This window comes from Misgurnus anguillicaudatus, chromosome 21, assembly GCF_027580225.2.
Source record: "Misgurnus anguillicaudatus chromosome 21, ASM2758022v2, whole genome shotgun sequence".
Lineage (NCBI taxonomy): Eukaryota > Metazoa > Chordata > Actinopteri > Cypriniformes > Cobitidae > Misgurnus > Misgurnus anguillicaudatus.
Genome location: NC_073357.2, coordinates 62,470,654 through 62,492,423, shown reverse-complemented (window position 1 = coordinate 62,492,423; position 21,770 = coordinate 62,470,654). Strand labels below are relative to the sequence as shown.

At 36.3% G+C, this 21,770-nt stretch overlaps 1 pseudogene; it reads right to left on the bottom strand.

Annotated features, from left to right (window-relative positions):
• LOC141352843 (uncharacterized) overlaps positions 1-21,770 on the bottom strand; it is a 41,225-nt pseudogene that overhangs the window by 2,161 nt on the left and 17,294 nt on the right.

The following is a 21,770-nucleotide window of genomic DNA, read 5'->3' as shown; positions in this document are numbered from 1 at the left end:
AGACATGTTTACTTACTGAGACACACGTGTCACGCGAAGCTGTGGGCGGGGCTACAAAAGTAGACTTGTCCTTTTGGTTATGGGGAGGTGTTTCAATTCTACTTTGACGTCATAGATTTCCGAATTTTTCACTGGAGTGTTTAGCTGGCTTGGTGCCAAAGACGGTTATATTTCAGTAGCACGGACGTTTTCAGTTCTGAAACTTGCGATGTTCATTTAAGTATGATGACCTCTTATATAACAAATTATCAAGTTAAAATTGAGTTTTTGATTCACCGCTCCTTTAACCTGAGGGAACAGGGAATGATCTGTTCAGGAAGAAACGCAGAGGATCCCCAAATCCAGGTGTGAGGGACTTGTTGCATCATTCTCAAGAAGACTCATTGCTGTACTGACTCAAAAGGGTGCTTCTACTCAATACTGAGCAAAGGGTCTGAATACTTATAACTATGTGATATTTCAGTTTTTCTTTTTTTAAAAATTTGCAAACATTTCTACATGTATTTTTTTCTGTCAAGATGGGGTGCTGAGTGTACATTAATGAGACATAAAATTTGCTTTTTTTTATTTTAGCAAATGGCTGCAATGAAACAAAGAGTGAACAAATGTAAAGGGGTCTGAATACTTTCCGTTCCCACCGTACATAAACATATATCTGTAAAATATCTAATAGTACAAATATGTAAACAATAAAAACATTAGGTAAATCACAAATCTGCACAGTGATGCCACAGAAGAAACATTTTTGGTTCCACAAATACATTTTTAAGGTTCTTAAAACATCCACCTCAAAGAAACTTTTGTACTTTTGTGCAAAGCAATCTTTGTGTTTATGGAACCATACAGCCAAACAAAAATACTATCCAGTATGAAATATGTAAAATACTGTGATTTATTGAATCCATCTGTTTCATTTACAGGTCAATGTTAAATCACCCTGAAAAAGACTGACTGTATATAAAGGTATATTTATTTTATATTCACTAGTTTGCTGTCACAGTCATTATTGCTTCTGTACATTATTGCTTCTGTCTAAATGTTCTCTATTCATCAAGTTACAGTCAGTTCATTAAGTTTACCTGAAAAAGATGTGGATCATTTTACTGTATATTCTCTGTAATGTAATTTTATTTATTGATAACTGATGATAATATTAGTATTTGGGGGTTTGTATTATGTACAGTTAATATCTGTATCACATACAGATGAAGTGATTTTATATTCCATGGAGGAAGCACACAAATAATATAACAAAATATATTTTATATCATAAAAGCAATGTCATTGTTGAAGTAAGAGAACTGCTGAGCTCATACAGGACCACAAGATGTCAACCACATTCTTTTCTAATTTTTTTAACAAAATCATAAATTTGATTACTGTTTTGGGCTTTGCGTTTTTAAATCAGATAATTAATAAAAAAATTGAAAGAGTAAACATAATTGATACGTTGCTTGTGTCAGGTGCGACAATTCTCATCTTAACATGTGTATGCTAGAAGAGAGATAACACTGCATATAGTCGTCTCAGTTAAACATGAACATCTGAACTGTTGTACAAATATACACAATTGATTTATAAAGAACTTGAGGTAAATGATTTCAGTCAAATTCAGTTCATTTTACCTTTTGCCATAAGCAGAGGTCCACAATAATATATTTTACTTTCTATTTTTTTTTATCAGCCATCCCACCCACAGTCTCGCACAGATCACAGCATCTCTACTCAACACCTCCAACAGCCAACCAATAATGATCAGTTTCAGAAATCTGGACTCAATCAGTGATGATAAATGATGTAAGATTACATTGGCAGAAGAGGAGCGCATGCGTCTACATATGACTCCACCCTTTATCTAAACAAAACCCATTCATCAGTTCTTTACCTAAAATGAGCTCATGAGGGCACAACACCCCCTTTTAGTTAGACTAGGCTTTTGATATATTAGGACCTTTAGCTAGTTTAATCAATCATGCATTTTGGTCTAGACTAATAATAGGGAAGAGCGGTCGAAAGTAATGCGGGACAAAAATAAAAAAGTGATTTTCTCAGAGCCCTGACTACATTTGCATTCTAAGCTATGACAGCACGTTCAGCAGGTAACCCTTGATAGTGCTGCCAAATATCTCATAATTTCATCATTGTTTCCTGCAGTAAGGTCCGTAAAGAATTTATCCAGCATGAAGAGTAAATTACTGAAGCTGTCATATTTTTTAATTACAAGTTGTGTTTCTCATTTTATGTGTTAAAGGCGCAAAAGAGGATGTTTCCGCCGACTGAGAATCCAAAGACCGTTACTGAGTTTTTTAAATAAGCGCAAGCGCAAGAACAGCCTCCTTCCTTCACAGCTCATTTCTAGGAAACGCCTTCCATAACTCGTGCACGAGTATTTGAACACGACTGTTTGTTTACCACCGGCATATGCTGTGTCGCGTCAGTGGATTCATTATGTGAAAAGATATGATAATAAACACATAAGACGTAAAGTTAGATCAGTCGACGCTACCAACTCCCATTTCAACTAGCGTGTAGCAGACTGGTCACTTACAACTACAGTACAAGAACAACGTCGATATACCTGAATAACTGTACAACAATAATTATTCCACAAAGAAAGAATAATCACTTTTACCTGTCGAAGATAATTTTTGCGACCTGCGCGTCTGTCTTGAAACCTCTCTGTTCCTTCATTGCTCTCCAGTGTTTAAATGTTTCTCAAATCACGACTCTGGTTTGTTTACATTATTCTGACAATTTTCTCCTCTTCTCAGCGACTTAAAAACTCTTTCTTTTGCGTCCTCTTTCGGGTTTCTTCTCTTCCATGGTGCAGATTCGAGGAGGAAAGCAGGAGCGAAAATGAAAACAAACCGAAACTTAAGACGGAGTTTCATGCGCTATGCGCATGCGTCACTCGTGTAACGTTACTGGAGCGCGCACGTCTCTCACAAGAAACGTAATGGCAGTGATTGACAAGCCAGAGGGCCAATGATGATTGCGATGATTGCATCAACGATTGGCTGATGTTTATAAGGCCCTACCTTATGCACAGATGACATATATTAATTTTATTACTTTCAGTGCGCCTAATTAATAGTCTTTCATCATTTAGTAAAGACAGTTTCAGGTAATATTGCAAAAATTTATTAAACAAACATCCGCTTTTCCACCTTTAAAGTTATGATCAATCTACAGATTATTTAGTGCTTTAACACATCCTGAAGTTTGACTTCTCAGAGGTTTTCAAAATAAAGTAAATCAGGTTTAAATGTCAGGAGCTCCTGTTGTAGTTTTTAAGTCTTTAAATGGAATAGCACCACTATATCTCTCTGAGCTAGTGACAGTCCATCAACCAACGAGAGCCCTCAGATCGGCCAACGAGAGGCTCTTAGTGGTCCCTAGGTCTAGGCTGAAGACTAGAGGAGATCGTGCTTTCTCTATAGCGGCACCTAGACTCTGGAACAGCCTGCCCACTGTGATCAGAACTGCCCCCACACTTCCTATTTTTAAATCTAAGTTAAAAACCTATTTATTTGAGTTGGCGTACGCTACATGATTCGTGACCTCATTGTCTTAGTAATGTTTTATGTGATTTCTGCGTATGTTTTATGACTTCAATTTCTTGTAAATGTTTTTATCTGTTCTTAACTGTGATACTATGTTTTTATGTCGTCCTTTATTGGTCTTTACGTTTTGTTCTGTACAGCACATTGGTCAACGACAGTTGTGTTTAATTGTGCTTTATAAATAAATTGACATTGACATTGACATTGACTTGAACAAAATTATCTTGACCATAATCTGAGGGCATATGTTTGTGTCTGAAATTAGTTATGAAGACAAAATTGTGTTGACAAAAAATATTGTCCAAATATATTAGCTTCTTTTAATACAAAACTAACATTTTATTAAAACATTTTATTTACAATGACTTGAATTACTTTAAATAATGAAGAAACAGCCACAGAGTCCTGTGTGCACATTGTTTGGCTTACAATCACTAGACTGATATGGGCCACATACCTCCCACCCACAACTGGCCTTGTTGTCTGCCATCATTGCCACACCAGGCCCATACTTGGTTGACATGTTTCATGCCAGTGCCAGCAGCATGCCAGCAGTGCCATCATGAGGCCACATTCGGCCCGAGTCTGTCTGCTATGTGGGTTGCAGGAGTACAGATTATGCCTTAACCTCCTCTCAGACCTGGATGTCCACATATGTAGACATTAATGTTTTTGATGTTTGCACCATTATATTTAATTCTGTGTAACTGGAACCTGTTGTACACAAACATGGACAAATACACTGCTTCATGTTCTTAGGAAACAATTTGGTTATTATATTTATTAATTTATTAGTAAATGCTCAAATTAATAAGATTTACAATGAATAAATAATTAATAAAACTATTACAATGAAAGTACAATACATATATATATATATATATATATATATATATATATATATACATATATATATATATATATATATATATATATATATATATATATATATATACATATATATATATATATATATATACATATATATATATATATATATATATATATATATATATATATATATATATATATATATATAATTAGCAATTGTATCTTTGTCACCTTTTTCACCCCTGAGGAGTTATATTTCCTAATTAAACTAAGGTCTAGTCCTGGCTTAAGCTAATTCCTTTCTGAGAAACCACCTGCACTTTGTTACTTCTGACCTTATTTTATAAAAAAAATATTTATTATAAATGTAAATTCTGATCTATTTCTACTATAATGATTACAAAAACACAAAACACAAGTCCAGACAACAATAGGCAGTTTTTCTTTTGAGCTTTTTACGGCACAAAAATAAAACTCTCGCTGGCCAACCAAACACTAACCCTGTGTTCATTTTTACGATGGCCAAACAGTATCTTTACCATGATTACTATGTGTGGGTGTGTGCGTGTGTGTGTTTACATTCTATTGAACATTTTTGTTATAAATTCCCAAGTAAACCTTATCATGTTTTTACTACAGAGAAAGTTACATTCCTGTTGAACATTCCTACAAGGCTCATTATGTGGCTCATTATGCAACTCATTTGTTTCTCAGCTGTCAATCACTGTTTATTCAGAAGCTTTCCCCCCTCCAAGCATACGGCCTTTCCCAAGCAAAAGTGTCTTAGAAATTGTAAATCAATATATTGTTTTATGTGAATGAGTAGGCCGAATGATTTTCACATCATTTTAAAGAAAAAACTCTAGACTACTAGATCCTGTTTTGAAAAGTCTTGTTAAAACATGTTTAGTATGGGTTTTGTGGACTTATATCAGTGACTTAAATTTTGCTTTTTCAAAAACCACCCATAAACATTTTTCTCAAAAATACAAACATGTACATAAATGTTGGTCATATAATATTGTAGCCCAGTTTGTGCTGAACACAGTGTTATGAGACTTTTGCCATTAATATGTTTTTAAGCAACTGAAAAAAGCACAAATATCAGTGAATGTCAAAACTTCCCCGGGGCCCTAAACACCCCTTAACCCCAGGGGGTTAAAAAGATATCCATGGTCAGCTCTGTCAAATGCCTTTTACTGGTCAAGAGACAAGAGGCCCACTTTAAGTCCATAAGTTTAAAGACACAGAAATGGAAACAGGCAACTTTTTATAGTACTTCTATTAGTAAAACTGCGTCCAATAGGGGGAAACGTAGTTGGCGATCCACTTTATTCTCCTAAAAGACTGGGTTTTACGGCTCGACAGCTTATAAAAACTTATTTCTGGGTTCTTTGGCTTGTTAGCTGTACATATTGTCACACAGCAGCTTTTAGGCATTATTCAGTTTTTTGTTATAAGCCAGAAATGACAAGGAGGCGGCCTCTTGCAATACAAAGTCAATGGAGACAGTTGGATTGCTTCCCCCCCCCCGGTGGGCGTGGTTTTCAGGTTATGACGCGCTGCGTTCTGTCTTTATGCACTGCCTTCTGTATTGCATTCGTTTTGTACATTTACAGGTGCACAAATACTGGCTAATTTTAATTTCTTTAAGACACTGCTATGTTCTGTATTGATCGATGCTCTGTTAATTTGCGCTTAACAAGCCTAAATGATGTTCTTCAATTTATTTTTGTTTTCTCAAAAATATATTTAGCTGTAGTATAGCTTGTGTTAATCTTTTTTTTTCATAAGGGGAAATACATGTAGCCTACCCTTCTACATTAGTTGACCTCATTGTTCTGAATTAAAAAAAAAAATTATTTTAGTAAATGAAGGTGGTAACCGTACAGCCTTAGTTCACAGTCATAGCTATATTAATACAGTATGAATATGAACCCTGAACGAGCAACTCGAATTCAATTCCTATACAATTCGATATACAAATATTACAGGTATTAACTCATTCACCGCCATTGACGAGTTATCTCGTCAATTATGAGTTAATATTTAACTAATTAATATGCCTTTCTGGACGAATTTCAAAGTGAAAGTGTAATACCGCTTTTATCCACTAGCCAAACCGAATTTATCAAAACGGAAGTTAAAAATATTTAATGATTTATTTTAACTGCCTTTATGTTTGATAGTCATTCTGAGTCTGATCTCTAACATAAACTCCTTTACAAAAACGCAATTTTTTAAGCCTTTTGCTCAAAATGTTGTATTTTTTGAAGAGAAATATCCATATTTCAGTGGTTAAATTAAGTGGAAAAAGTAAATATATAATGAAACGTTTTTTCCCCATTTGTTTGTTTGTTTATTGTTTGTTTGAAAGCAGACGGTGTGTTCTTTAATTTGATATAATTTGTATGTTTATACATTTATAGAAGATAATTTTTCCTGCAAGGAATTTTGTGAAACTTTTGTTAAAATCACAAAAATGCAGGTTGGCAACTTTTCTCAAAAAGGCTGGCGGTGAATGAGTTAAAGGTAGAAAAGTGATTTAGTTAAGAGCAGTGATAGATTTTCTCTTAATGCCGTTTTATTAATACGAGTGACAGGAGCAAAATTAGGTAACTTCCCCTTTAAGACCAAAGTCCGGATCTAATACTCTTACACATGCGTTTTCTCTTTCAGCTGTTTACTTTCTCTTACCTAAATAGTCGTGTTTATAAGGGTACTTGCAAAGATGGGAATTTAGACGCATGTGTGTAACTTATTTGAGGCTAATACAGCGGCAAAATACTCACAAGCTCAATGAGAGGCGGATGTGCGATTTGCACGCTCCTTTCAAACTGAAACAGCTAACGCACGCATAATTAGATGCTTTGTTTCCAGACAAGATTTAGAGAAACTTGTTCATGCTTTCATCACCAGCAGGGTGGATTATTGTAATGGCCTCCTCACTGGCCTTCCCAAAAAGACTATTAGACAGCTCCAGCTCATTCAGAACGCTGCTGCCAGGATTCTGAGCAGAACCAGAAAATATGAACATATCACACCAGTCCTCAGGTCTCTACACTGGCTACCAGTTACATTTAGGATTGATTTTAAAGTATTATTAATGGTATATAAATCACTCAGTGGACTAGGACCTCAATACATTGCAGATATGCTCATTGAATATAAACCCAACAGATCACTCAGATCATTAGGATCACATCAGCTAGAAATATCAAGGGTTCACTCAAAGCAAGGAGAGTCAGCTTTTAGCTATTATGCCAGTCGCAGCTGGAACCAGCTTCCAGAGGAGATCAGATGTGCTCCAACAGTACTCACATTCAAATCCAGACTCAAAACACATCTGTTTAGCTATGCATTTACTGAATGAGCACTATGCCGCATCCGAACTGATTGGACTATATTTTATATGCACTATTTTAATTATTTTCTATTTCTATTGATTTTATTCATATTTTTAACTGTTTTATACTTTTATTCCTGTTTTATTCTTTTTCACACATTTAAACAGTTTTTATTAAAATCACATTTATTTTCTTTTAATTGATATTTCAATTTCATGTATCTTTGATTTTTGTTTTCTCATTTCTATGTAAAGCACTTTGAATGACCTTTGTGTATGAAATGTGCTATACAAATAAACTTGCCTTGCCTTGGCTTGCCTTGCCTATAGCACTGTTGTTTTTGTTTCAACGGCTTAAAATCACTTGTTTTAAAACTGCGGTGCTTAAATACCTGTACAAATGTTAAGTTTTGGTGACCACGCGAAAAGCAATGTGATGTGGGTGCGTAACATTGATTAGAAAATACTATGAGTTAAGTGTGTGCGCTCATTCTGCACAGACTGTTTAAACTTCGGCAACAAATAAGGTGACTATAAATTGTAAAACATAACCCGCCAAACTGGCTAGTGATTTGACATCATTACCACAATATCTGGAAATGATTTTCATATTTTCATTCAATGCAACCCTGTCGCAGACCCCCCTCACCCCTCATTTTCAAAAACTCATCGGATCTAGACGAATCACAAGAATGACCTATTTTGGATTAAAAACGGCGAATTTCGCCGAAAGGTGACAAGTTTGCACCCCTGTTAACAGACATGCCTTAATAAAAGCATTACTTGTGTGAATTTTGAGGCAAAACAAAGGGCGCTGATGTATTTTAAGATATGTCTGTGCAAGTTGTTTTCAGTTTGAGCAGCTATTACATTTATTTTAGTCTAGGACTAGTCTAATCCCTGTCCGAGAAACCGCCCCTTAGATGTTAAAGACATGCACCAAATGTCTATTTAACATCTGACAAGAAAATCTTCAGTAAGTACTGCAGTAGAGAACATAACATGAAAATTCATCATCAGAGTGATGAATGTGTGCTATTATGTTGAATTCACTGTTGGAAACACTGTTTACTAGCCTGGATGCCAGCCGATCTTAGTCCCGCCCACAACATTTTGAGAACGGGAAGATCGGTCTGGGGTTTCTGCGTTGAGGAGCTACTATGCTAGACCAGAAGCTGGTCGAACCAATCAAATTGTCAGGGCGGGCTTTATACGATGATGGACAGATGATCAACAGTAACGTAATGAACCACATCACCAAAGAGCGCGTGTGTTAAATCTGTTTACAATGAAATGGCTGCCGCTGTAGAATTCAGAGGTGAGGATTCTGTTCTGTTCTAAAAGATATCGACAGAGCATTGATTTTAAAAGAGGAACAGAGAAACGCGAGCAAGGCATTTGTTGATGTTTTTGCCGTTCTTCCTACGGGATTCTGCAAACTGAAATTGGTATCACGGTGATGCAACTCGGCGTGCATGACGAGATGGATATAATTAGCGGTCGTTGCCAGCTTCTTTTCGGAAGCCCGGAATCGTGGTTGCTGAATAAGTGGAGGGACATGCTAGGCTCCAATATTTTCAAGCCAACGTAATGGGTATCGTCGTGGATGAAGTTCACCTAACGTACAAATGGTAAGAGATAGTCTTAAAGTAAATACTTAATGTTGTGATATAAACGAAATGTTGTAAACATAGTAGGTGTTGATGTACGTTCTCTAAGACTTAGTATAATCACAATCTTAGTGTCATTGTAGCGAAATAACTAGCAGTTCGGTCAGGCTGCAAAAGACGTAACGTACAACACACACTCCATTTCTCTGATTGGTCGTAGGTCTATCCAATTGAGTGCAGAGGCATTTTTCAGTTGAGACACGCCTCATAATTGTAGCTCAATGGAGCGGTATCAGACTCAAATTCTGACTAGAATTGAGTATGACAACGTCAGGCTAACTGTTTACATTAGATAAATGCAACTTTTATTACACAACGCCAAAGCACACACCCTCCTCCATCTGCTGTAGGTGAACCAAAAACAACTGATAATGGCTCTCAGTGATGTGTGTTGGGTTCCTGCTATGAAAATACTAATACTTTTATCAAATGTTTACAAAAGCAGGAACTCAGTGTGCCTATATCTTTCTCTATTTCTGTTTTAGTACATAATAGAAAGTGTAAGGCTAGATCAAATCATGTGGCAAATCAATCTAATCTGCTGCCTGTGACTTGTCAAACTAAGATCTCTGTTAGGGAAAAAATTGTACTGTTAAGTTAGCACTTTTAAATATCTGTTCACTTAAAAACAAATCACTTCTAGGCAGCGACTTAATAACTACAAACAACCTGGATTTTATGTTTCTAAATGAAACATGGCTAGAAGAAAGCTACAGTGCAACAGTCCTTAATGAAACAGCCCCTCCTAACTTTACTTATATGAGTGTCTGCAGAACTGCTAGGAGGGGTGGAGGTCTTGCTGCTCTTTTTAAAGATGTCTATCAATGTAAGCAAGTGTCATTTGGGAATTACCCGTCTTTTGAACATCTAGGTATTGTGTTGAAAGGTACCCCACGCATTCTACTGATCATTATTTACAGGCCCCCAAAATACTCTCCAGCATTTGTTGAGGACTTTACAGAACTGTTATCAACGATTTCCTCGGAGTTTGACTGTTTTGCTATTGCTGGAGATTTTAATATTCACATAGATAAGCCAGAAAGCATTATGACAAAAGATGTCACAGCTGTTTTAAATACTTTTGATCTGACTCAACATGTACATGGACCCACACACAATCGTGGACACACTCTAGATTTAATTATCAGTAAGGGTGTAAACATTTCATCAATTGTTATTAAGGATGTAGCACTGTCTGATCATTTCTGTATTTTCTTTGATATATTAATCTCTCCTACTATTGAAACTAGATCTGTGTCTGTCAAAAAGAGATCCTTAAATGAGAACACCAGTGTGCTATTTATGAAGGCTATATCTTTAACACCAAGCATATCTGCAGACTCTGTTGATTTTCTCCTTGATTCCTTTAATTCGAAAGTTAAGAGTGTAATCGATGATATTGCTCCTGTAAAAGTCAGGAAGAAGAATGGCAGGCAAAAATCACCTTGGAGAAACTCAACAGAGGTGCAGAATATGAAGAGACAATGCAGAAAAGCTGAGCGCATGTGGCGAAAGACAAAACTTGTAGTCCATTATAATATCTATAAAGACAGCCTTCGTGCTTTCAGTGTGGAACTAGGCAAAGCTAGACAGACTTTCTTTTCAAATATTTTAAACAAAAACATAAATAACACACGCACTCTTTTTGCTACTATAGAGAGACTAACAACCCCCCCCCCCCAAGTCACATTCCAAGTGAAGTGCTCTCAGACAGCAAATGTAGTGAGTTTGCTAACTTTTTCTCTGAGAAAATCAATAATATCAGAAAGGTGATCAGCACATCCTTGAGCTGCGCCGGGGTCAGACAAATCAGACCACAACATCAGAAAGTAGTTACGATGTCTGATTTCGAAGCCGTTGATGGTAAAATTTTGGAAGACACAGTACAGCATCTTAAAACATCAACCTGCGCCCTTGACACACTCCCAACATCTTTTTTCAAAAGTGTCTTTAACTGTTTAGAAGCAGATCTCCTAAAAGTGGTAAATTCATCACTTAACTCTGGGACTTTTCCAAAGTCCCTTAAAACTGCAGTTGTTAAGCCCCTCCTGAAAAAGAGCAACCTAGATAACACTGTATTGAGCAACTACAGACCTATCTCAAATCTTCCTTTCATAGGCAAGATCATTGAAAAAGTTGTTTTCACTCAGCTGAACAAATTCTTAATTTCTAATGGTTACTTTGACATTTTTCAATCTGGTTTCAGACCACACCACAGTACAGAGACAGCGCTCATAAAGATAATAAATGATATTCGCCTCAACACAGACACAGGCAAACTATCAGTGCTGGTGCTACTCGACCTCAGTGCTGCTTTTGACACTGTCGATCACAACATACTTCTTGACAGGCTGGAAAACTGGGTCGGGCTTTCTGGGGTGGTCCTGAAATGGTTCAAGTCATACTTAGAAGGGAGAGGTTATTATGTAAGTATAGGTGGCCATAAATCTGAGTGGACATCCATGACATGCGGAGTCCCGCAAGGCTCAATTCTTGCGCCACTCCTGTTCAACCTGTATATGCTCCCACTAAGCCAAATAATGAGAGATAACAAAATTGCCTATCACAGTTATGCAGATGACACTCAGATCTACTTAGCTCTATCCCTTAATGACTACAGCCCCATTGACTCCCTGTGCAAATGCATTGATGAAGTTAACAGTTGGATGTGCCAAAACTTTCTTCAGTTAAACAAAGAGAAAACTGAAGTCATTGCGTTTGGAAACAAAGATGAAGTTCTCAAGGTGAATGCATACCTTGACGTTAGGGGTCAAACAACTTAAAATCAAGTCAGGAATCTTGGTGTGATTCTGGAGTCTGACCTTAGTTTCAGTAGTCATGTCAAAGCAATAACTAAATCAGCATACTATCATCTCAAAAATATCGCAAGAATTAGATGCTTTGTTTCCAGACAAGACTTAGAGAAACTTGTGCATGCTTTCATCACCAGCAGGGTGGATTATTGTAATGGCCTCCTCACTGGCCTTCCCAAAAAGACCATTAGACAGCTCCAGCTCATTCAGAACACTGCTGCCAGGATTCTGAGCAGAACCAGAAAATATGAACATATCACACCAGTCCTCAGGTCGCTACACTGGCTACCAGTTACATTTAGGATTGATTTTAAAGTATTATTAATGGTATATAAATCACTCAGTGGACTAGGACCTCAATACATTGCAGATATGCTCATTGAATATAAACCCAACAGATCACTCAGATCATTAGGATCGCATCAGCTAGAAATACCAAGGGTTCACTCAAAGCAAGGAGAGTCAGCTTTTAGCTATTATGCCAGTCGCAGCTGGAACCAGCTTCCAGAAGAGATCAGATGTGCTCCAACAGTACTCACATTCAAATCCAGACTCAAAACACATCTGTTTAGCTATGCATTTACTGAATGAGCACTATGCTGCGTCCGAACTGATTGCACTATATTTTATATGCACTATTTTAATTATTTTCTATTTCTCTTGTTTTATACTTTTATTCCTGTTTTATTCTTTTTCACACATTTAAACAGTTTTTATTAAAATCACATTTATTTTCTTTTAATTGATATTTTAAATTCATGTATCTTTGATTTTTGTTTTCTCATTTCTATGTAAAGCACTTTTAATGACCTTTGTCTATGAAATGTGCTATACAAATAAACTTGCCTTGCCTTGCCTTGCCTTACATTGTAAAGAGACACCCACTTAGCCCAAACAACACAATCCAAATGGAGTGGTAAAGGGATCTGGTGTTCTCACTTTTCTAGGCACTAGTGCACCTGTCCCTCAAACAAGCAAATGAGTATTCATGCTTGTTATTACGTCAAGGTTCACCTGATAACGTCAACATGGTGGATGAAGTCCATACTTAACATTATCAGGCGATGATGTATGTACTCTTTTAGTGCTTAATTAACTCTTTCCCCGCCATAGACGAGTTATCTTGTCAATCTGCAACACCGCTCTTCCGCAACTTATAAAAACTGGAAGTATTGCCCTAGGGCAAACAGCTGTATGTCCGTGTATGTTTTAAAGATCACTCTGCATCTGATCTCTATCAAAAGTCCTTCACAAAAATGGTATTATCTCAGCTTTTTGCTCAAAATTTTGTGTTTTTGATGAAACCTACACATATTTGAGAGGTGATAAAAACAGAACACATGAAGGTAGGATAAAACGGATTCTTTTGTTTGAAAGCAGAGGGTCTGTTCTTTTATTTCATATATTGTATGTTTATGTATTTAAAAAGGAGCATTTTCTGGAAGGCATTAAACTTTTGTGAAAATCATGAAAAATGCTGGCAGGGAAAGAGTTAAGTACTTATTGAAATTATGTACCTACTCAGCAGGGCTGGACTGGGACTAAAATTCAGCCCTGGACTTCATCCAGACAAAGCCCACTACATTTGTGCAAACACACAAAACATAAATGAATTAAAAATAAATTAATTAAAAAGTTTGCTATTCAATGTATTAATCCGTTTACTATCAAAAAAGAATCCAAATAATAAACAAGAAAATTATATGAAAATAAGAATAGAACACTTTTTAAACAAAAAACATTTTACAGTATTCATTGTAAATGGTTTATTTGTTCACATACATTACGTTTTTCTTTTTTATATTACCTATTGATTTTAAAGAGAAGATCAATAAAAGAAGAAGAATCATTATTATTATGAAGCAGAATAAATGTTTTTTTTATTATTTATATGAATCGTTAATTTATATACATTTTATTGAATCAGCGGGCAACTGATAGCAGTATTAGGCTAATATAGAACGAGTAAGATTTATTAAGTCTTTATAAAGCGAATTGGGCAACGCCTATATCATTTTCACAACATATTTGTTGTTTTGAATGAAATATAAAATGTCAACACGTTATGAATAAAAAGCAGCATTAATTATCCTCTTACATCCTGAGGCTATTTTGGGGATTTTCGTCAGGATTTGGCCTACCCAATTTCAAAAGCTTCCCATACCCACCTGCAGAGGTTTACATACAAAAGTTTGTTAACATTCTACAGGAAACCCACTGAAATGACATAAAACACTGTTAAAAGTGCTAAACATTGTTGTATGTGTTGTCAGTCTTCTAATAAACACAAAAATGAATAGGCACTTTTTGATGTTTTTTTTTTCTAAAGTCTGTATTTAAAACTCTGGCCCTGAGTGGTCACGAAACCTGTTTTGTTTGATTCCGCAAATGTTAGCTTACAGAGGAGAATTTTTTTTATATATCATAATCTATGCAAAAGTAATTCTATTCTAACTGAAGTGAGGAATAATACCCTTTTTGTATACAATTTCCGCCTAAAAATATTTGAAGTGCTCCCTTAACCACATACAGTGGAATACATGCAATTTCTTTATATCATTTTACAGGAAACCCTTTAAAGTTACTTATTACACGGCTCTCTGGAATGCTTGATTCTGATTGGTCAGTTGAGACATTTGCAGGTTCGTTCTTTTCAAATAATAACCGCTCCAAAGTAATAACGCATAGCCGGACTACTTGTATGTTTTAAATCCCTCCGCGCCAACAAAGATTACTGTTTGGCGCCATCTTGTGACAAACACTGGACAACCACAATTAAGAATGGAAAGTTTTGACATTCATTTTAACATGTACGGAAAAAACAAAACATTTAAACAGTGAATAGAAGAACGAACAACGACAAGACACAGAGAGCTTACTGAGACTGAACTTGACAATATAGAGCATGACAGCTACGAAGCCAACACACAAAAAAAATACAGAATGGGCATTAAAACTTCTCAAAGACTGGCTGAAAGAGAAAAAAATGGAGACAGACAAGTATGAAGCAGAGGATCTTAATAAGGTATTACGATCATTTTATACATATGTGCAAAGTTTCGTGGAAGGATAAAAATGTGAATTTAAAACAAATATGCCAATAAAATGTTTCAAATTCATATTCATGTCCAGTTTGTTTTCTTATGTAGCAAGTAGCCGTGTAATAAGCGGGATGGTGTGGAGGCAGCCGGTAGTTATTGGGAAATAAGTCCCTTCAGTGTGATACAAGATCCTCCGCTTCGCGTCGGGTCCTGATCACACTGTCGGGGCTTATTTCCCGATAACTACCAGCTGCCTTTTCATTATACCTTACATAAAAAGCTGCTGTTTTTGACAAATATTGTTGTTTATGTTGTTTTTCATATGGTGAAACACCAAATTTTCTTTTTTTTATGTTGTAAACACTCTTTGAAAGTGAATAACTCTGGTTCTGTGTGCTCTAGTAGACTGCAGACAGTTCTGGGCCCAGTTCCCCGATAACGTTCACTCTTAGCGCGCTAAGAAAACTCAAAAAGATATATCTTACCAAAGTTGTTTATGTTCAGGGATCGATTTTCCACTTCACGCAAAAGTGCATTACGGCGTTAAGAAAGACAACACGCTCTATACAAATGGAACATTACTCAAATTATTCCAGTAACATTTATTTTAACATAGTTTAAGTTATCCGTAAAATATAGACTATTAATTCAATTATCAAATTGTCAGTAATACGGGTAGATGAACCTCGCTATTTATCCACCCTCCTTATCCCGTTGTGCCACTTGTGCCGCTTCTTGACATGGGTTTAACGACTTAAAAAAAATTATATAATACACTTTTATACTAATGGTAAGGTACTTAACAATCAGAATTACTTGGCAAGCAGCTGTAGTACTTCTGTTTAATGCGGTATTGCTTGCCATTAATGTTTTCAATAAAAACAACCTATCTACAATAAACAGAGAGAGTTAGATAGAGAATATGGTCTGAGAAGATCCAGCAGCTCCATAATGAGTTGTCTTGGGAGGCGATTTTTTATTTATTTAGCCACGTCAGGCAAATTGTCAAAATGTTTTAAGTGTTACAGAATAAAAAAAAATTGGCATGGACTAAATGGTTACGGGGTTACAGGTGTTGTGTGGAAGTCTGTTCCCCCTGTGTTTCCCTTTAGTGTTGTTATAGCATTTTTATCACATTATACGTTTATTCTTTATAATATACATTGGATGTTTTAATGGCTACTGAGATGTGTGTGTGTGTGCATTTATGTAATGTATCTTGATTGTTCTTGATTGTAAATTATTTTTACAGTATTACAGTATGAATCATATTATATGTATAATTTATTATGTATGGAAACATAACAGTTTTAAAACAAACAGTAGAGAAAAAAAGGAAAAAAGACAGGTTAAAAGATATAAAACTGTCAAAAAAGAAATATTTAATAAATTGTATAATAGAATACATGATATTATTGCTTTTAGTATAACAAATTCAAATCTTTAATCTTTCTAAATAAATTATAAATGTAAACGCTATAAACATAGAGGAAACAGACTTCGATGGGGAACAAACTTCAACACCGGCGCAGTCTTTGATTCATTCTGATACCAAATAAAGTCAACTGCATAAATAGCCCTGTATCCATTGCAAACATATTTTATTATAAGTCTTAAAATGTCCATAACATAAAATCATTGTCAGCATACCATAGTTTGACTTGTACTGCGCTGATTTCTAAAGACTGCGGCGATAGCGTTTTGCGCTCAAACAACGCTAAGAAAGAGCTTACGAATGGTCCAGACCAACCTTACGAAAGTGTGAATTACAGAAGATATACTTAGCGTATGAACGTTTTGGGAATTGTGCCATAGAGTTAAGAGAGAGGTTAAGGAATAGGTTAAGAACTACTTAGCGATAAGAACGTTTTGGGGAACCAGGCCCTGGTTGTTACCAGCAGCAGACAGTAAAAACCTAAAAAAAAAGAATGATCTCTTTAGCATGTCGACTTCAAAAGTTATTCTTATTTTACTGAATGTGTGAAAATATTTTTTTTATATAAAAATACTTTTTTTGTTTTGCACATATAATAAATAGCAAGGGATTATTCATGCACACAACCAAAGAAACTGCTGTGAATGGATTCATTTTTCAGAGTAGGATCTAAGATAAAAGGCAGTTCACGCTCAGTTTCTCATACATTTACAAAAGACAATTTTTTACCTCATTATTCAATCGAGAACTGTTGGATATGTGATGATAATACAACAAAAATAACAATGAAGCCTTATTCCTGAGAATGATATAAGACTTGCCCGTGTTTGTCATACTTGAAAAATATGTAATATGTGAATATTAAATCATATAAAAAAATGGGGGGGGTAATAGTGTAAATTAAGTAAGGGATAATCCACGGCTAGCCATGCATTAAAGGGTTTTAATGCACGACGTAGAGGCGAAGAACCACCCGACGCGTAGCGAAGTGCATTAAAACCCTTTAATGCATGGCTAGCCGTGGATTATCCCGCTTATACCTTGGTTATTTGCCAAGTTAAAGCTGAAATGAATGTTTACAGTGTACATTTTTTAACAGACGGGTAAAAATGACGGTCATTTTCTTAAATTAAGGCTCGCACTCCATCTGCTTTAAATAAAGTAGTGCTGAAATAAAACCTGCGCACTTTAAAGAGAGACGCACTTATGTCTTACTCGCTCTCTCTGCAAGTGTAACTGTGTTACTATGGTTACCAATGCACACCTTCCAGCCAATCAGAATCGAGTATTTAAACAGACCATGGTATAAGTGTAAATAACTTTCTTACAGTAAAACATATCTCAAAGTGATGCATATCTGCAGATTCTAAGCTTCAAACAATATCTCATATGTGGTACTGGGTTTATGACAGACCATTACAAATTAAAGGAATATTTTATATTAATTCATAATCATAATAAGTAATTTTGGACCCGGGACAGGATCCACAGAGTTAAACAAGATCTATAAGGGCTTTAGCACATCATTACCAACATCTAGGAAAAAATCAAAAAATTTTAACATATGGAGTTCTTTTTCTCGAATGCTTGGCTTTTTATTGTTCTCCACTTCTTCGTTATTACGTTCAGAGATTTTGTTAGATTTGACAATTGATTTCAGTACATTGCTGTTTTTTAAAGACACACTATGCAGTAATTTTACCTTAATATAACAGCTTCAAAGTTATTTCGCTGGTAAACAAAGTCATAGTAGGGCGAATCATCCTTCTGTTGAAGCTTGGCGAGGACGCTGCTGGAAAAACCAGCAATGCAAGCTTGAGAGGATTGCCCCTGACAAATCTCACGAGAATCACGACTTGCTTTACGGCAACAACGTCACATACAATAGGCTTCTTCGACTTCGTGCGGCGCCGCTAGAACTGACAGACGGATGACGTCAAAGTGCGGCGAGAGAGAGACGAAATTACACTTCGTAGGATTAATCGGATCATTCTCGTGGTACTTTGACGTCATCCGGCTGTCGGTTCTTGCAGCGCTGCATGAAGTCGAACAAGCCTATAACTGCACGCGCAAATTTGAGACGTGATGCTCGACGATTGGAAAGTTAAGAAAGCGCATTCGGAAGAGAGTAGGAAAAGGAAAAGAGAATCTGGCCGCATTAGGACAAGAGTCCCACTCGGTCAGGTTTTTACTCGTTGGCGTGAGCTAAAAGACAGCACTGGATGGGATGCTGATCTGGCGATCTTGTTAATGGACTAGTAAGTAAATCTCTTATTTGTAAATTTGTTTACGGTCTATGTTGTATGTTGTTGCGCTTACTTGTAGTATGTCATGCGATTATCATGACAACAGTTGTCAATATCTCACATAATTATCAGGACATAAATAAGCCTAGAGGTTGTAAATAGTGTAAACATGAACAATTTGCAAACTATTATGATAAATAGCAATAATCATGTATAGTGACATTATAACGAACAATGTTATGAGATGATGCAACGTACGCAATTAACTTTGTCATGGCATTTTGTAATGTTTACATTACAATAAAAAACACAAATTAAATTATACAGTAGACATAGACTATAGACTGTTTACTTGTGATTTAGCTACAATCATGCAAAAGCGTTATAAGCCAGCAAACGCGGTACTTTATTATTATATGCCTACTCTACACTTGGAATAAACTTCTTATTATCCTATTACCATCATCTGTAGTTTAGTAGACTATGCAGTAGCCTAATATTTGTATGAAATTTTGAAAAATCACCTGGTCATTATCTTTGGAGTCCCTCTGTGCATATTCATGCCCAACACTATCTTACAGTTACTGGTGTACAGAGTGGGGGTGGGAAATTACAACAGTTGCAAGTATTCCCCAGCGACTCTATGGGGTCGCTGTTTGACAAAAACAGAAAATGCATAGATCGCCTTTAATAACTTGCAGACTAATCAGTGGAAGATACCAGAGAGGACAGCTTTTGAATTGTTCTAGCAGTACACTAATGTCATACTTCGATCACTCTGCGCAGCGATGCATGAAGTCGAATGCAGCTGTTTGTAATAACTTGATCCTGATTGGCCAGTGCGACATACATACGCCATGCAATCAACACGCTTGTTTACTTGTCAGTCTTGCTGCATGCATTAGCTTCTTTTGTCCTGTGAGAGATGCAAAGATATGAAGTTTGACTAAGACAGCAAGTAATATAAATAAACTTTTACAATGCCCACTGGCGCATAAAGCCCGCAGCACACCAGGAATCTCCTGGTTGTCCCGATGGCTAGTACATGCCTGCTACTCAGAGAGTATGCGGTTTCAGATGCAGCCTTTGTCTCTTGCACGGTTGCACTTGTCACAAGAAGACTCTGGGCCCTATTTTAATGATCTAAACGCATTGTCTAAAGCGCACACCGCAACATCTAAATGGGCGTGTCCGAATTCACTTTTGCTAATTTAACGACGGGAAAAATGGTTTGTGCGCCGAGCGCATGGTCGAAAAGGGTTGGTCCTATCGTAATGGGAGTATTTTGGGCGTAATGTCCAGTAAACCAATGAGAGTCACAGCTCTCATCCCCTTTAAAAGCAAGTTGCTCTGGCGCTATGTCTAATCCCTATTTAGATGACGAACTTAACTGAAAAACTAAGCGGAGGTAGAAGATCCCCAGTTTAAGATTAATGTTAAATAATTGTGTTGTTTTTCCACTTGTATTGAAATTGTTATTTTTTTTATTAAAACCTTTAAAACCCGTTTTCATTTAGTCATGGAAGTAAAAAAGCAGGCTTGTAACTGCTTTAAATGTATGGCTATCCAATATCATCAAAAAATAATTTACAAGTATGTAAGATAAGGTTTGTACTCTAAAAATACTTTATTTGTAACAAACAGGAGCTAAAGAATCCGGCTTTCCTCACGTTTCAGCACTTTGGACAGTGTTTTTTTTAGCAAAGAGTTTTTCTTTAAGCATTACTTAAAAATGTTTCTCATCTCACCATATCCACAGGTACAGAGTCATCATATACAATAAATCCGTGAGGTAGCATAAAAAAAAAAAACATTTAAAAACAGATGCATTTGTTTAAAGCAAAGCATTTATTTACTTACCAGGCTGCAGGTGAAGCAGCTCTTTGCGCCTTCTAACATCTCATAATTAGTCCTCATTTATGTCCAAGAGACTCAATATAATCTTTTACATTCAATCATTTAATCTTTAATATTTAAAAGCATTTTTGTGCTGCTGTGCATTCATGTACTTTGTGATAAGCAAACCCACGTTGTCCTCCCGTTTAAAGGCGCGTATTACTAATGCGCTCTTTAAATAACATAAAACACATTGCGCTATTGACTTTAGACTTTATACCAGGTTTTTGTTGGTCAATGGCGTAGTCTATTTTAGTTGCCTCAAAATAGCAACACGCCAACAATGCGCCTGAACACACCTCGTTTTCAGACCAGAACGCCCATGGGCGCAAAAGGGGGCGCAAATGCATTTGCTATTTAAACAACGCGGCGCCAAACGTGAAAATTAGGGTGGAAACTAGCGAAAGACACTTGCGCCGCGCATTGCGCTGCATTGCGCCGGGTGTAAGATAGAGCCCTCTGTGTCATTTTGTTTCTCATATTTTGCCTCTTAATAGGCGTGTGTCTTTCATGGCAATTAAAATTGCACTAATGATGTTATCTGGTGTTTTAGAATTTGACTGAATCAAACCACAGGACAACTCTCACAGGATTGTGTTGGACTTTATGGCGTCCATTGCATGTTCATAATTAGAGGAGAGGCACAGTATTAAAATTAAACTATTTATTGATCAGATATGAAAAAGTTTTACAGTGCGCTGGGTCGTCTCAAGGCTACAACCTGCAATCGACTACCCCCAGCATTTGGGAAAACAATTATTTATAGAGTATGTGACGTCGATCTTCTTCTTAGAATCTCCACCCACAAAGGCCGTTCCCCTCGTCAATCTGACTCCATCACCACCCAATTTCAGCCTGCAGGAGAAGATAGACACACACAGACAAAGAAAAAACAAACTGTTCTCCGCTCATCCCTGAGAGCCATGCAG